Source organism: Equus asinus, chromosome 21 (assembly GCF_041296235.1).
Source record: "Equus asinus isolate D_3611 breed Donkey chromosome 21, EquAss-T2T_v2, whole genome shotgun sequence".
In the NCBI taxonomy this organism is placed as follows: domain Eukaryota; kingdom Metazoa; phylum Chordata; class Mammalia; order Perissodactyla; family Equidae; genus Equus; species Equus asinus.
Genome location: NC_091810.1, coordinates 71,369,028 through 71,385,965, shown reverse-complemented (window position 1 = coordinate 71,385,965; position 16,938 = coordinate 71,369,028).

The window sequence follows — 16,938 nt, the reverse complement described above, 5'->3', positions numbered from 1 at the left end:
TAGGTAAATACTCAGAGTAGCCATCTCTGGAGTGTTGCCTCTTGATTAAATGCTGGCTAACCAATTCTGGAGGGTGTAATCCAGTAACTATATCTCTGGTGTGTGGACTAAAATGAACACAAACGCAAACATACATCATACAGATTATACTCAAATTTTTCCTAAAGAATTACAGGCCAAATACCCAATCATCACTACTTTGGTAAAAACAACCTATTAGATTATTAACCTGCCAAACTATTTTGGAAGCAAGAAAGAGCTCTCATGTCTATCACTGGAAGGAATTCTTTAAAAATTTGATCTTTGAGTTGGGGTGCTGCAGTCACCCTCCATTACATGATATTTGGCAAGCTTTGGGAAACCCTCAGTGTCACGAAGTTTTAAAGAAACCAAATCCAGCAGGGAGATCCTGTCATCCCCTTTGTGAAGCTTGAAGGGATGCAGTTAAACAAGCCTGTCTAGAGAAACTAAAAAAGATTCGAGATCAGAATGCAGAAAGAGTGTGACAAAAACAGAGCTGTAGAAGAGGATAAAGTTGTTGCTCTTTGAAAGTGATGAGCTGGAAATGTGTGTGAGAGAAGACAACGTTAGCACAGCGCAATTCAAGACGCAGAGAAACGTGATGAGTGAGGTTGAAAAGGAAGAATTTTGGGTTAGAGAGAAGGGCAGATTTCCACCTTCCTCCTCTGAGGTCAAAGCAATCTCAAATGCCCAGACAGCAGTCCCACATTCCACTGGGCTGCACCTAGTGAAATACAGTTTAAAAACACAACCAAATAAAGAAGATACGGTATATATACACACAACAGAATTCTACTCAGCCACAAAAAAGGATAAAATTGTCCCATTCACAACAACATGGATGGACCTTGAGGGTATTATGTTAAGTGAAATAAGCCAGATAAAGACGAACTCTGTATGACTCCACTCATAGGTGGAAGTTAAACAATTAGACAAAGAGAACTGATTGGTGGTTACCAGGAGAAAGGGGAGCTGGGGGTGGGCACAAAAGGTGAAGTGGTGCACTTACAACACGACTGACAATAACGTACAACTGAAATTTCACAAGGTTGTAAACTATCATAATCTTAATAAAAAGGAAAAAAAAAAACCAGAAACAATCAAAGCCAGAATCATGTGAAGGAAATGTATTCAGCTAACCCAGGAGTCAAAAAATAGCCCAAACAAAACTTAGTCTAAAAGCTATAAAGATAAAATGGCAACTATAAAAAAGAGAGATGTAAACTAAACTAGTTCTGACCCCAACATAATTTTTAATAAAGAATGATATTTCTGATAGCAGATACACTGAATCATGACCAAAACAAAGTCAACTAGAGTGCCCAGGACTCAATAAATGGTCACAATTATAGTAGAAAATACCATTTTCTCTTCTTCTGAGACAAAGCTTGACCACTTTCCCAACATTTTTAATGGTACTGTGGGCCATGTGACTGAGTTCTGACCAGTCAACTGTGGATGAAAGTGATAAACATCACTTCACATCTGGCCCACACAAATCATTCATGTGCACCTCCACACTTTTTCTGAGTTCCTGAAAAATTGCATAGACTAAAAGCAGTGTGTAAAAAACATAGCTACCCGTGAATAGGGAAACTATGAGTAAACTGTCTTTCTCTTCTTTTCAATTTACTGTACTTCTCAAAATTTGTACAATAACCAAACATCATGAAATATTTCTGTTTATGATACAGTAAGTTAATAAATAACTATATATTCGTTTTTAATTAAATTATCCCCACTTTCTTTGATAACTCCAGATGGCATGGATTTTGGTGTGCTTGTCTACTAATATAACCCCAGCACTCAAGACAGGGCCAGGAATTCGGTTAGCATTTAATAAATGTAGTTTGAAAGAATGAACAGTTCCTGCTATCCTCAACATTTTGCCTATTCATCAATGCTCCTCTTAAAATGTGACAATCTCAACTAAATAAAAAACTTGAGACACAAACAAAATACTTCACCCATCCTCTTCACAGTGCAAAGTGTCCTGTCACTATTATCTTCCTTACTATACATCTAGGACTATATTTCTGCAAACATGGCCCAAGATTGTATTTGAGACTTTTTGGTTTTGTTTTTAGAAGGAGCATCAAATGTTGGCTCATACTGATCTTACAATCAACTAAAACCCTCAAGTCTTTTTCACATAATTTGTTGTCAAGCCTGATTTCCCTCATTCTGCACTTGTACAATTGATTTTTTTAACCCCCAAATGCTAGACTTTAAATTTATCCTTGTTAAGTTTATCTTATTTGTTTTGGTCCATTATTGGAGTCCACTGAGATGCTCCTGAATCCCTGATTCTACAATCTGATAGATTACCTATCTCTCTGCATACAGCTTCTGATAATTTTATTAACTTCTAAGTCTCCAAAGGTGAAGATAAATCTATTCAATGGATAAGAAGCAAGAGGAATTTTCCTGATCACCATTAGAAATCTCACCCAGGCATCAACACTCTTGGGACAAGTATCTTGGAATGTTAGATTTGAAAGGAATCGTCAAGCTCATCCAGTCCAACTTCTAAGAGCTAAACTAAGCCCATAGCCTATTAGCTATTTAACTCTTTTATAACCCCACCTTTACAGGTATGCTCATTATTTCCTTTCTACCCCCATTCCACTTCCTTAGAGAAAGTCCTGTCTCAGAGAACCTATACTATGCCATCTCTGGAGAGAGTAGTCCTATTGACTTGCATGTGTTTTCACCCTGCTAACCTTGGCTGATTGGTATAGAAGGGACACCTTACAGAGTAGGAACACATCTAGAAACTAGGATTCATTCACTTATTCAACAAATACTTACTAAATACCTACTATGTACCAGGCACTGTTCTAATCCTTTGAATATATCAAAGATCAAGATACACAAAGATTCCTGCCCTTGAGGAACTTACAGCAGGGGGAGAAATATATATATTCAATATAATACATATGTAAATTATATGTTATGATAAAAGATGATAAATCCTATGAATAAGAGGAAAAGTAGAGAGGGATAAAGAGTACTGGGAGTGAAAAGTAAAATTTTAAATAGGTTGACTAGCTCCTCATTAAGAAGGTGACATTTGAGCAGAGACTTGGATGAGGTGAGGGAATGAACCATCCAAATTTCTTGAAAAGGGGCATTTGTGGACAGGAAATAACCAATGCAGAACCACTAAGGCAAAGGGCAAATGGCATGTTCAAAGAATAAGAAAATCAATGTGACTGCGCAGAGTGGAAGATTTGGGGAAAAGACTAGGAGATGAAATCAGAGATATAATGTGGGTCATCACAAGGATTTTAATTCATACATTGAATGAAAGGAAAAGGTATTGCATGGTTTTGAACAGAAGAGTAACATGATCTGATTTACACTTTAAGAGGACAACTTTGGCTTCTGTGTTTAAAATAGAAAAGTATGATCTGTTAGGATGTTGTTGTGGTAATCTAAGTAAGAGATGGTGACTTGGACAAGGGTAGTAGCAGTGAGAAATGGTAGTGGTGAGAAATGGTCAGGTTCTGCATCTATTTTGAAGGTAAAGTCAACAGTATTTGCTGATGGTTTGCATGTGTTCATAAAAAAAAAAAAAGAGTCATCAAGGTTTTTGACCTGAGACACTGGACAGTTGGCATTGCTGCCATCAACTATGACAGGGAAGGCAGGAGATCAAGGAGATTTGGGATAGGAGAGGAGGATCAGAAGCTCAGTTTTGGACAAATTGGAAATACAAATCTGGAGATCGGAAGAGAGGTCTACACTAGAGATATACTGGAAGTTCTTGGCATAAGGAGACTTTTTAAAGCCATGAGACTCAATGAGCTCAAAAAGGATGATAGTACATCAAAGGACTGAATCCTGGGGCACTGCAACAGTAGCAAGGTAGGGAGAAGGAGGAAGAACCAGAAAAAGAAATTAAAATAGAGCAATCCATGACGTAGGGAAAATACCAAGATAGTGTAGAAGCCTGGAAGCCAAACAAAGAAAGTGCTAGAAGGAGCAGGGAGCTTTCAACTACTTCAAATGACACTGCTAGATCAAGTAAAATGGGGACTGAGAATCAAGAATTAGATGTAGCCACGTGGAGGTCGCTGTTACCCTCGATAAGAGTGAGCTCAATGACGTCATGAGGCTGGAAACCTGACGAGAGCAGTTTGAGGGAATGTAAGAAGAGGAATTGGAGATAAGCTCAAACAATATTAGAGGAACTTTACTACAAACGGGAGTAAAGAAATGGAGCATAACTTGTTGGTGGATGTGTCATCAAGAAGAGGATTTATAGCAGTGAGAAATAACACATGGAAATGATCCGATGGAAAGGAAAAATATTTATGATACAGACAAGAGAGAAGGGAATTGCCCAAGTGATGCTGGAGCAAGAAGAGATGTAATCTAGTCTCCAAGTGGAGAGAAGAGCATTAGATGGAGAAAGAGGAGTAAAGTAATTGAGTTCAGATGTTGGTAAGTGGGTAGATGTGGTGGTGGAGTCTACGGAATTCTGTTCTGATTGCTTTCATTTTTCCAGTGAAGCCAAAAGCAGGATCATCAGATTAGACTAAATATGTGGGAGGAGATGTTGGAACTTTAAGAAGAGAAATAAGGTAAAATAATCATCTAGGGGTGTAGGAGAATGAATGGATAAGGAATTTATGATTCCGTGACAGCATTAAAGGCCCACTTGAGATCCCCAATCATGAATTTATAATGAGACTAGCCAATGTGATTGTGAATTTCTCTCTAGCCTTGTTCAGCTACATGGGTATAAGTTAGAATAATAAGAAAGATGGAATTAACCAGGGTTACATTTTTTAGCAATTGATAGAAGGAAGCAAGATATCAGCAAAGGAGATGTATGCAGGAAATGATTATAATTATTGAATGTACAATTTTACCTTGTTGAGGAGGAAGAAGAGGACATCAAAGTATTGAGAGACAGAAAAAGGGTAATATACTCAATGCATTGGAGTTTGAGTGGCTTTGAAAGCTCTTTAGAGTTGGGCTACAGGAAGGAATGAACTGGAAAAATTTTGAGATGGTGGTAAGACAGTGAGATGCATGAAATTAAGAGCACAAAAGATTTACAGTTATCAGTAAAGACAAGGTCTAGTGAATGACAATGGGAAGGAGAGGCCAAGGTAGAATGGAAGATAAGAGTTTTGGAAGAGATGAAGTCAAGAAACTAAAAGGTCAGGAAGTTGAAAGAATCTCATACATATGTATGTATTTTTTTAAATCACTAAGACATTCGTGGACCAGAGTCTACAATCATCAAGAAATTTGGGGAATCACCCCATAGTCTAAACTCAGTGGATGAGAGTTAGTGATGTAGTTTGATGATCATAGATTCAAAGCGAAAGAGAAAGGGGAGGAGGAGGAAAATGGTCTGAAAACAGCAACGAGGAACAAAGACGACACCAACCCAAGCCCTCAGGCCTAGAAGTAAGAACGTAGTAGGAGAAAAACAGCCATTACTTGAAAAGCCTACAGTAGAAGCAGTGTCCTCAAGAGACAACCAGGTTTCCATTAAAACAAAATAATGAAAACACATTGAATGAAGAGGTAAAAGACACAAGGGGTTTTACTGATGGTACACCATGAAATCTAGAGGGCACTGTGAAGAGTTTCAAGATATGAGGAAGCTTGGGGAATGAAAACAGATTAGAGAATGTTCGGGGTCTTTGGGGCATTAAAGTAGGGGAGATGAGGGTTGCCCTACATGTCTAAAGGTTCTTGAAGTGACTTTCACAATCAGGGATAAAAGGTATAATAAAATTGGTCCTCATGGATTCAAGGGACCAGTGGCAAGTCTGTGAGTGTTCAGTGTTAGGAAGAGGGGCATTTCTGAGGCTCCTTTTTAACCCTTGGTGATGAGGGGTAAAAGGTTTGGGGAGGCAACATCTTAGCCCCCAGTGAGCAAGCCTCCTCTCAATTCCAAGTGATGGGAACAGAAGGTTTAGAGGAGGTGTGGTCTTAGTCCCAAGGCAAAGATTCATTCTAGACCAATAAAAATGTGGTGCTCTGTTTTGACCCCTTTTAGTGAGTGTTTTATCAATAGGTCATTAAGATTTGCACTTCTAGAATTTGTAATAGGGACAGGTACACTACGTGTGAGGGAATGTGGACTCAGAATCTGAGGACACCAGCACTTGGTGACAGCTGTGGTGTGTCATACACAGGAAAAGCAGAGGAAACAGTGGTTGTTCTTTGGAGAGAGAGAGAGTAGAATGAATCAGAGATTAGAGAGAAGCAGATAGAGGAGAAAATGGAGAGAGAGAGAGAGGAAAGGAGAGAAAGCCACTTCGGTTTCTGATGACTTACTTGCTGTTTATTGCCTTTGGATTGTAACACATTTCTTTCTAAGCACTAAGAACTATTTGGTTAAAAACTCATTCTCAAATTTTTCTGTGGAAAGACTTTAAGTTTACATGTCTTTAGTTTTTGAAATCTGTACTTTGCCCTTTTGGAAAATGGTACGATTGACTATGTTCTGTCTCTCTCAGGGTCTTCAAAAACTATCCATGAAGATTAAATAATCCCATATGAAAGTCTGCCAGTATCCTGGAGTAATTTACCTGAACCCGTAGATGATTTCTTTTAAATACCTAGGTGCCTTATTACTTAACAGCTATCCCAGGCATCAATTCTTTCTTAACCACATTCGACAATTCTCCTTCTTACTAAGGAGGCCAGAAGTGTAGATGGAATTGAGCAGTCCTGCTTTCTCTGTCTTCTGTCAATATTACACCATATGTGCTAGCAGCTGTCCTCTTCCTCCTTTGTTTCGTAGCCACATAGCTGACCATTATCCTTTGCATTTTGTAAGGCCCAGCTGTCATTACTGGAGTGAGCTTGGCCATAAATCATCCTGTGAACTCAGATGCAGGGGGAAAGAGAGGAAACCAGTTCTGTGAGAGAAGACCTGGCCCAGTAGCAGGGCTGGCTCTTGAATGGGAATAACTGGTAATCCAACATTGAATATCCAAAAAGTATGTCAAAGTCATACTTGATTAGAGCTAGTGTCAATACTCAAGAATTTCTAAGCCTAGGGGTTTTGTTTAGTGAATGAACACTCAATGCCAGATGGAGCACCCTCTTCAGCCCTGATGATGGGGATAGACAACCAGGGAGGCAAGGTGTTACTCTCAGGGAGTGAACCTCCCACATGATGGTGATACAAGGCTAAGTAGAGGTGTGGTCTTAGTCCCAGGACACAGGTTCACCCCTGACCCTTAAAAGAAGACTAATAAGATCATGGTTCAGGACGATCCTTTCAAGCAGACCCCCAGTAGGCGCATGGCATGTAGGAGACATACCTGGTCCCTAAGAGAAGACAATGCCCCAAGGCAAGAGCTGTGCAGGTCCCCAACCCCTCACCAAACTGCCTGTGATTCAGAGTGAGAACATGGTCCAAGAGAACATAGAAATGTTACATTAAAAAGCCAAGACAGTGGTCCTCTCATGAGGTCTGGATCTGTACGGCTCAATTAACAATTCAGATGGCACCGTAGACTGAAGCACATTAGCCAATGAGCCATCAACTGCACAGTCCACACCAGACACCACCCACTGGTGGGATGGAAGCTCCAAATGCACTTCCTGCCATGGATAAGAAAGACTCAAGATTGAGTTTCCTAAGTGAAAATCTCATGTTTGCACCAACAAATGCTTTCCCCATTTTCCCTCTAAGCATTATTTGTTTTCAAAGTATAATTTCATTTTTTAAAAATCTACTGCCTCCCTTGATCTGGATTTCCTTTTACCTCTTGTGTTTGTGGAATCATCACAATCAATTCTCTGAAAGGTTGATATCTATGTTCTTGGGGGGAGGTGGGATAAAGGGTACCTGCCATCATATTCTATCCCTTCATTTTATGTACCCTAAGACAAAACAATCACATCCTCTTTAAGTTTCTGATACTCCCATGCTCCCAACCAGTTCTTCCCTATTGACTAGGATATAGTAGCTTCCTTTACTACTTTCTCCATCCCAAGGAAAAATAAAGTCAGCAAAGTCAGGAATTTGTGAGAAATTCCAGGTTGCAGAAAAAAATTCCAGGAGCTGTCTGAATAATTAACATCTCATTTTATTCCTAGCACTTATTTCTTTACCACTTTTGAAATCTCTTCCAATAAATCCTCGCTCAAATCCTCCATTTTGTCTGAGCATCGATATCACACTCCCACAAGCCAGTATTCCAGGAACGTAGAACCTCCCCAGATGGGCTGGCTGATGGCAAAGTGTAAAAACATCTGCACAAGCATGAGTACCACTAGTATAATATCAAACAGTATTTACCATATAAAATAGACGGTGACCAACCACTTTGGTTTGCCTGGGACTTGAAGGGACTTTCAGGATGTGGAACTTGCAGTGCTAACACTGGGAAAGTCCCAGGCAAACCACGATGAGTCAACCACTCTAAAATAGTAATCAAACATGCACCTACCCTGAAAATCACCAGAAGTTTCCTCTAAGTTTCTATTTCCTTGGTTTCAAATAGACTTGTATTCCTTTGCGATTTTTCCTTAAAACTGTTATTGCAGACAGCACGTACGCACTGAATAAATGGGGGAGAGGAGCATCTTTGAATGCTTCTTTTAAACCTGCCTAGTAATCGTCCTCTTCTCCCTCTTAATCTCTGTGAGATGTTCATAATTAGGATCAACCTACCCTCAAACTTTTTACCAAATCCATCTACTTCTTTCTATCTCTACGAGTATCACCCTAATTTAAGGCATTATCGATAAACACAAGCCTGGATTATTGTACTGATCTTCTCCTCAAGATTTCTCAAGCTATCTGTGATGAAAGGACAGCCGTTTATTTTTCTTTTTGTTTTATTTTGTGTTGTGTTTAATTTCCAATCCATTATGAACCAATACTTTTGTAACATACAGTAAAAATGAGTTACTAGGAAAATGGTCTCACACTTTGACCTTGAAACAATGTTAAGTATTATAAGAAATTCTAAATGCTTCCTTTCAATTTCTGTAGTTACTTTGTCATGGACTGGGAGCAAATAGTAATAGTAACAGTCCATGAATCACACTTTGATACTACACTTGATCTTAGCCAAAAGACCAAGAAGCAATGGATCACACTTTGAGAAACACTGTTCTAACGAATATCATCATTTCCACAATTTCTTCCATTCTTTCTACCAGAAGTCCAGAATGACCTTTGAAAATGTAAATTAGGGGGGCCGCCTCCGTGGCCGAGTGGTTAAGTTTGCGTGCTCCACTGCGGCGGCACAGGGTTTGGATCCTGGGCACGGACATGGCACCACTCGTCAGGCCACGTTGTGGCAGCATCCCACATCCCACAACTAGAAGGACCTGCAACTAAGATATACAACTTTGTACTGGGGGGGTTGGGAAATAAAGCAGAAAAAAAAAAAAAAGATTGACAACAGTCGTTAGCTCAGGTGGCAATCCTTAAAAGAAAAAAAAAGGAAGATTGGCAACAGTTGTTAGCCTAGGTGCCAATCTTTAAAAAAAAAAAAAAAGGAAAGAAAAGAAAATGTAAATTAGGTGGCATCAGCCCTCAGCCCATAAAATAACTGAAGGAAGTGGGAATGTTCAGAATATGGACTCTGGAGCCAGACCACCTGAATTTAAATCTCTGCTCACCACTTACTAGAGTTACGTGACCCTGGGCAAGCCATCTAATTTCTATGTGCCCCAGTTTCCTCATCTAAAAATTGAGATAATAATAGCATCTACTTCATAGGGTTGCTGTGAGGATTAAATATGTTAATTTTTGTAAAGTTCTCAGAACAATGTCTAAGCCATAGTGTATATGCTACTTCTGCTGTCATTGTTTATTATTAGCATGACCTACATCATCCTGCCCTTATAAATGTTGTGTCATTGTTATTATTGTTAGTATTATTATGTTAACATGACCTACTGGTCCCTCTCTACCTCTCCAGCCTCATCTGAACAACCAAGTTGTCAAACCAGCCTCCTACCACACAATAAAAGAGCAACATATTCAAGATTTTATGCAAATCATTTGTGGTAGATTAGATCATTGTTCAGAAAATACCCACTCCCTTCTCTCCACCCACGGGAGAACTATATACCCACCCCCTTGACTTAGCACATGGCCATGTGACTTGCTTCAGCCAATGGGACACTGGCAAACATGATGTAGGCAGAGGCTGGAACAGGTGGGCTATGCCCTTGAGCTTCTGCCATCATCATGAGAGGAACAAGTCCTGGGCAGCCCACTGGCCCCAGAAGATTGAGCATCACACAGGTCAGACCTGAATGGAGCCCGCAGCCTTGGCCCAAGCCCAGGCCTGCCCATCTGAGCTCAGCAGAGCAGCCTTGGCTGAAATTTTCTCTTTGTTTGCTACACAACAAAAGCTAACTGCTCACACTATCCCACCCCTTTTATTTTTCTTTTATTTTAAATTCTGCTTCTCAGGATTTTGTCCCATTTCATTGCCAGGAAGCCCTGCTCCTATACACTATGGTACATTCTGGAGAAGTAGCACATTAGAAAAATGGCTCCTCGCCCATTCCATGGTTTCAGGATTTGGGGAAGCTCCTGAGGTTTTACTTGCATGCTTTGAGCACTCTACATGCCCAGTTGTTAGAAATTACATATACAAATTAATGTATATATTGTGTAAAATTTTATACACAAGTAGAGGTAAAGCGCTCTCTTGATGGGTGCTATGTAAAATAAATCCAGAAGCACAGAATCTAGAGCTAGTCTTCTAATTTCCCATCACCTGAGGATAAGCTCAGGCTTATTTATATAAGCTGACGATAAGCTGAATAAAGACTATAAGAAACAGAAGGGCAACGGTCTCCACGCATTCACATGCACAAAAGGAAGAATCAAAGTTATCATTTTTGTTCCTTTCCTCCTAGACAATATAAAACAGAAGCGAAATTACCCTAGAGATCTTAGATCAAATTTAAAATTCATTCTCACACGTACCAGTTATATTCTAAAGATGCCCACTAATTTGCAATCAGGTTAATGTGTGCTGTAATATTCAAACATTTATTTTACATTTGTCTCCCAGAATTTTTTCATAAATATGTACTCTGGATCATATCACAGAATTGTGGCATATTTTGGTCCTCCTTTTCCTGCAAGGATATAGGAAAATGGTTACAGTAATGATTTCCTAGGCTCCCAAAGACTATAGTATCCTTCTGGATGTATGCACACTTGGGTCTAGACAATTGCAGTATGTCATTAATCAGCCAGTTAACATGCCTTATGGACGCTATTGTACATTAACTTGCCACTCAATGGGTTTGGTTTACTCTAAAAGCTTAGGCTATCACCTCAGATTTTCTTCCCATGTGTCCAATGCATAACCATTTGAGAGAACATTTTGAAGTGTGAACTGAGATGGAAGCTAATGATCGAATGGGTCAATATGGAACTTATTATTTTTTTAACCAGGAAATATCCTGTTACATTATCCCTGGCTTTTTACCTTGTGAAAATAATGGCATTCTACCAAGAACTTGCCTTTTTTGCACATCTAGGGGTGGAGGGAGAGCTGGGCTATTCAAATTTAATATCTCTCACTTTTATAATTCATTAATTTCTATGAAATGAATGCTGCTATGGCTTTTTAATCTACCTTTCAAAGGTTTTCTCAGTTTGGATTTTGGCCATGATTAAGCTTCATTGGATTTATTTTTGCTTTGCAAAATACACAAAAATTCCTACACAAAGGTCACCACCAGCGGCATTACAATTCTATTGCAACCTGCTCAATAATCCATAGCTAAAAGAGAGAACTCAATTTACTTTCCGTCTGAAAGAGGATGTCAATTCCACCCTCCAACACTACATAAATAAAGTGAGAGTGGAGTGGAGGCTGGCTTCAAAAACCCATTGATGAAAGCACATTAAACCTGGAAGTAACTGGTGACAGTACATGAAAGGTTACCCAAAAAAGCTCTAGGGATCAAAACATCACAGCTCTTTTAGTCTGGTGAACAGTCCGATGGATTCTGCAGATCAGCTTCTACAGCAAGTGAGTTTCCCTGAGTTTTGACGCCTGTATTGGTTGAAAAAGAAGAGAGTAACAGTTTACAAAATGTCTCCATCTCACTCTTCTACAAAACACTAGAAAGCATGTATCATCCATCTTGCCTCCTCTAAGCATAATTCAGAGATGAATAAGGAAATTATGGGAGAGTTACATAGCTAGTAACGGAATTTACATATTTTTAAGGACAAATTCTGTTAGAAAAAAAACATTTACCATGGAAGTCTCTTCACAAATAAAACACATAAGGTCCAAATGGCTGATTTAAGATACACACAGCAAGGCTTTCTAGCATGTAGTGTGAAATTATCAATCAAAGTGAAAGCTGCAATAGCTCTTTAGAACAACTATAACCCAAAAAAAAAAAAAGGAGGATCATCCTTAGGAAAATAATCCTTATATCTGGGAAAGAGACTATGTTGATTGACAATTCTAAAATGAATGTTCTGTGGAGCAGTAAAATAGAAAGGCGTCAGTGAATCGTTCCAGAGAAAAAAACGCTGGGCTGGGTTTGGAGTCCCACCATTGATTGGCCGGTGGACTTTAGGCAGCAGACCAAGAGCAACTTGTGTTCACTGGAGTTCTACTGTTCACTAAGTGCTTTTACCAGCATCCCTGTGATGATCTGCGCTCTTGTTCAAAATGCTTCTCCTCCCTGTGGGTAAGCCCTTCCCCCAGGAAAGATCATATTCTTTGTTCCTTTGATGTCAGGCTTAGCCTGTGACTTCAAGGTGAAGCTTTAAGAGCCAATATTTGCTTTATCATGATCTCTTTGCCCTTGCGTCAACCAGCAATATCCCAAACAGGCTGCTCTGTCAGCCCGCTCCCAGGGAGAGCCACACCTGACCCACGACGGACCTGTAGCATAAGCAGGAAATAAACCTTGTTTGTAAATCACGGCGATTTGCGGGTGATTTGTTACTAAAGCATAACAGCCTGAGCCGATCGACACAATCAGACTGACATAATTTAAGCTTTAACTGAAACTCCTAATAGAAGTTATGCCTCACGTGCTTACGGTGACCCAGCTGAATAAGCCAGTATTCTCACCCCCTTTCTGGACCGCCTGATTTTACATTTGGGGCCTTCAGTTCCTCATCCACATATTGAAAGAGCTGGCATAAGTAATCTCTAAAGTTCCATCCATCTCTAACATTCTAGGTTCATCTGACTCCTCCTTTCATAGACTCCTGAGCTTTGCAATGGTTGCTTGGCTGATACTTGCTACTGTGCATAGTTATGTTAGATTTATTCCCTTGGATGAGATCCAAAATATTTGCATATTATAAAAATTCCACAACTATTACTGCAAAGTTCTAGGGCACATTGATTTGCACTTCTTGGTACTTTACTTTGTAAATATGCTATTCAGGTTTTTATATATTTGCATACCACCTTTCTGATTAAATTGCAAGCTTGTTTGTAAGAAAGGAAGTTTTTTACTTTCTTTTACTTTACTCCTTATCATGCCTCCACATATTTTAATAGGTGCTTAATGAATTCGCCCCTTAACCAACAAATCCTTTCTTTCCATTCAAAAACGATGGAAACTTGGAGGGCTGGCCCCATGGCACAGTGGTTAAAAGTTCAGCATGCTCCACTTCAGCAGCCTGGGTTTGCAGGTTCAGATCCCAGGCACGGACCTACACCACTCATCATCCATGCTATGGCAGCATCCTACTTATAAAATGGAGGCAGACTAGCACACATGTCAGCTCAGAGCTAATCTTCTTCAAACAAAGGAAGAGGAGGACTGGCAACAAATGTTACCTCAGGGTGAATCTTCCTCACACACACAAAAAATCATAGAAATCAGATTTGACAAAAGGATAAAGCATTCATTGTAAATATTTTAAAGATAGCAACAAATTCTTTGATACTCCTCCCATCAAGATGTGGGGTCTGATTTCCTTCAGGTTGAATCTGGATCAGTCTTAGTGGTTCACTTGTAACCAAGATAACACAGAAGTAATACTGCATGACTTCTGAGGCCAGATCAGAAAAGTCAGGCAGCTTCCATCTTCTTCACTAGAACAGTCACTCACAGAGCCCCGAATGTAGGAAGCGTAACTACCCTAAGGCCACCATGCTGTGAGGAAGCCCAAGCAACATGAAGAGGCCACACGGCAGGCACTTGGGTAGACAGACCCAGTGGAGCCCGGTTTTCAGGTCATCCCAGCCTTTGAGCAAGACACGTGATTGAAGAAGCTTCTAGATAATTCCAGCCCTCAGCTATTAATGTCATTCCCAGTTGTTTGAGTCTTCCTAGCAGAGGCCCCAGACCTCATGGAGTACAGACAAGCACTCCTCACTCTGCACTGTGTAAATCCCTGACCCATAAAATCCTTGAGAATAATAAAATGACTGTTGTTTTATGCCACTAAATTTTGGGTGGTTTGTTACACAGCAATAGATAACTGGAACATACAGTATCTGTAAAAGTCAGCCTGAGCCACAGTGTCAGCCCAGACAAGTGCCACACAAAGAAGTGTGTGCAACCACATGTTTTCCTGCTTTGTTTATTTTTACTAGAGTATAGCCACCCACTGGGGCAAATGCCTCCCCAGTAAGAGCAATCTGGAAGACAGGAGTATTAAAACATCAGGCAGAGATACAATCGAATTATTATCCAGCAATTGCAACATAAGAAGAGTAGGCACTGATAGAATCTCTGAGCCTATTACTTTACTGTGCAATTGCAACATAACAAAAACACCAGTCAGAGATGTAATCACACAGAGAGGGGAAATCAATACTGACTCTCAAATACATTACAGGCCACTTTTAAATAAATATGTAAAATCTGCTTTAAATTGATTCTAGCTCAGCATGAAACAAACTGCTGTAACAATTTCTACATACAAAGCCCAGGGAAAAGAACAGAGAGGAAACACATGGAGCATGCACAGCTTGGGGCAAGGGGTGTTCTTCCGCTTAAACTCACTTTGTGACATGTTGTTGTCCCTTAAACCCCGTGACGGATTTCACCTTGTGGATCGCAAAAGGTTTGCTCCAGGATAGAAAACCCAACATGTCCAAACTCCAACAGCCGGAGAGTTAAAAATAAAACCAAGGGCTCTTTAATGTCAGTTCAGTTTCCTAAGAAATCTGCACAGAGGAAGAAATAAAAAGTGTTAGGTTTCTTTTTGGTTATTTTATTTGGGTTTATTTGCTTGTTTGTTTTTGGAGCCAGGCATCATTAGTTTCCATGCATTTAACATAGGCTTAATGATATCTCTGCACGGGGTGCTATCCTAGGCACCACAGAGATTCAACATATGAACGGCATCATCCTTGCCCTCAAAGGGTTTACAGATGAGTCAGGGAGAGAGAGGTGTCTCAAAGTTACTACTGTACAAGTAGAAGGTTCTAAGAGCAGAAAACAAGAACTACTTGCAAAACATAGGCCTATAGCCGAAAGTTTTAACTTATTTTGGACATTAAATAGCGCCAATAATACCCTGATACTTTAAATCCATGACGATGAACTCCGCATCCTTCTCCTTCCAAGATGAGAGCCTCCTTAGACAAGACAGTTTTTAGTTACATGTATTTGGGAGTTTTTTTGGTGAGGAAGATTCTCTCTGAGCTAACATCTGTGCCAATCTTCCTCTACGTTGCATGTGAGTCACCGCCACAACCTGGCTTGACAAGTGGTGTAGGTCCACAAACCCAAACCCGCAAACCCAGGCTGCCGAGGTGGAGCGCGCTGGACTTAACCACAACACCACGGGGCCAGCCCCAAATTACAGGTTTTTGAAATCCCTCACCATGTCCTTCAGGTATGTTGCTACATAGCAGTGTTCAGTAAATATTTATGGAATTAATGAGGACAGTATATTTGACAGAAGACCCGCCACTACAGAATAGCTGCGCAAGAGAATCTGGTTTCTGGTGTCCCAGGCTCTCCCTGCCTACTCCTGTTGTGTCCATGGCGCTTGCTCTCATCTTCCCACTTTTAAAAGCTGCCGACATGGTTTCAGTGAAACTTGAAGTGTTACCTCAAGAATTTTGTATTTTGAGCTTTATCAAGAATTGTGCAATAAAAGATTTGTTTTCTGAACAAGAAAACGGCCCCTCTCCATGAACCTGAAATCATGCCACAGATAGATGACCTATATGTTTCACTCACAAATGACGAGAGTCCTGGCTTCATTTTCCCACTTCCAGCTAGCAAGTGGCCCCACAGTCATGGGGTCGAGGGTCTACCAGCTTCACAAGGGTCTCTGAAATGTCTGAGACTTGATGAAACATTTCTTGATTCCAAAACATGAAAAGAAAGCTACAAAACTGTAGTGAAAAACTGGTTAATTAAATGTCTTCAAAACATAAAGTTATATTACCTATATGACTGCACCTCAACTTTTACATAGTAGCAGAGAAATTATTTTTAATGTGGCTGTGGATACCTTTTGATATATTTGAAAGGGTTTAGATTGTCAGGATGCAGTGGGAACTATTATTGGCCTCCAGTCTTCATTCTCCCCACCTCCTGTTTTTTCCTAACGAGGCTCTGATTTTGTTCAGATACCCACCCCTTCCCCAAGCAGCCATGTGCCTTGGGGGAAACTGACCCCAGTTCTAGAAATAAATCTTATGGGTCTAGTGTTGATATCATTCCCTTTGGCAGCGGTTGGTTCAGAAATTGGCATACAACTGAATTCTGACCCATAAAATATGAAAAGAATGCTATGGGGGGAGTGGGGGAGGGGTGTTCTGGAGACAGTTCCTTCCCTCCTAAAAGAGAGGCAGCCCAGCATGCCTGAAGTTTTTCCGTCTGAACATGATGTCTGGAACTACTCCAGACATTCTGCTGAAACCTGAGGAAAAAACAACACTGAGGATGGCAGAATGAAGAGATAGAGAGTAACTGGGTCCTTGATAACATGGTCAAGCTGTT